We start from the raw sequence: 1,519 nt of genomic DNA on the forward strand, positions 1-1,519 counted from the left end.
CACATCCTTGCCCAGAGATGGAGACACCTTTCCTGTCATTCGTTTTCTCACGGGTGTGAGCCAAGAGACAGCTGGAGAGAGGACCAGTCCAGGCCCCGTGGGTCCCCACAGCATGCCCCGGAACGCTCCCTGGACTGACAGGCCTTGGCATTTGCTTCTAAGACCCGTGAAGCCGAGGGTGGACCCCGACATCTCCTTTCTGGTAGAACAGCCGAGAAAGCCCAGATGGTCTGGAAACAACTCCCTCCTGCAGGCGAAGGGTCCATGGAGTGCTGGGACCGGCACACCACCACCAGGCTGTCGGGCCCTGTGTCCTCATTTTATGGAGGGGACATCACGGTCTTCAAGGCCCATGTTCAGAGCACCTCCTCCACCCCAGACCCCTTGGCAGACGCAGCTGAGACATGTCACTCACAGAAGGGGAAAGTCACGTTTCCAGGAGGAAGGCAGATGCTGGTTTATTGACTAATGGCCTCGGGGGTCCTGACAAAATGGTGGGTCTGGAGCAGCAGGCTGGGGGCAGAGGAGGCCCTGGGAGACTTCAGTGTGGCGGGGAGTGGGTGGGGCAGAGGGGCTCTGGGAGGTGGCAGCTGACACTTCCAGGGCTGAGATTGCGGGGTGTGTGTGAAGATTTTCTCTCTGTGCATTTTGGAACAAGACTTGTTCCTGCTTCCCCTGTCAGCAGGAGGGCAGGATCTGGGTGTCAGGGGGCCACAGAGCCTGTTCTCCGTCCACTGGAATCCACAGGGCGACACCAGACAAGCTCCTGGTCTCAGCCTTGATGTCACCCGTGCATGACCCTCCTCTTCAGAACCCTCCTACATGTCACACACATGTGCACACATGCACGTGTGCATATGTGCACACTCACACACACGCACATACTCACACACACATACAAGTCCTTCTTGTGCCCAGAGCCCTCCAGAAAAGCCAGCCATTCGCACCCACTTATGAAGATGAGCCTCCACACATCTCCCATGAGCCCTCACCCTGTTACCTTGCTCTCTGTACCATTGGAGTCGGTCACGAAAGCAGCCCTGTAGTTGTTGGGGCAGGACAGAATTCCCATGGCCGTCGACACCATCCCATCCCAACAAACCAACTCTCCAACCCAAGAGTCCAGGGTTGGCGCCAGTGGGATGAATGGACCTCAGAGGACGCATGCCAGGGCTGGCTGGACCACCCCCACGGGGATGTCAGGTTTGCATCAGGAGGGAGCCCTGCAGAACACTCCGGAAATCACTGAGCAGGAGGGAACGGGGCCACTGTTTGCAGATGTGCTGTCTGTGCCAGGCACCAAGCTATGTCCCATGTGGAGTGAGTGGGGCTGAACTGGCATGTGAGCCTGGCTCAGGACTGTGTCTGCTGAGAGACAATGGGCCGCTTTCTCACTCTTGCAAAGGTGCAGGCCAGCTGACCGTGGTCCCGAGGGAGGTGAGGTGGAAGGCAAGGATGAGCCCCCTTTCCCCGGGGGTCCCTGCTGCTTCCCTGGGCATTTGAGTGAGTGGGCTTCCAT

This window comes from Carlito syrichta, unplaced genomic scaffold, assembly GCF_000164805.1.
Source record: "Carlito syrichta isolate Samal-C Ts95f unplaced genomic scaffold, Tarsius_syrichta-2.0.1 Scaffold218933, whole genome shotgun sequence".
Taxonomy (NCBI): Eukaryota; Metazoa; Chordata; class Mammalia; order Primates; family Tarsiidae; genus Carlito; species Carlito syrichta.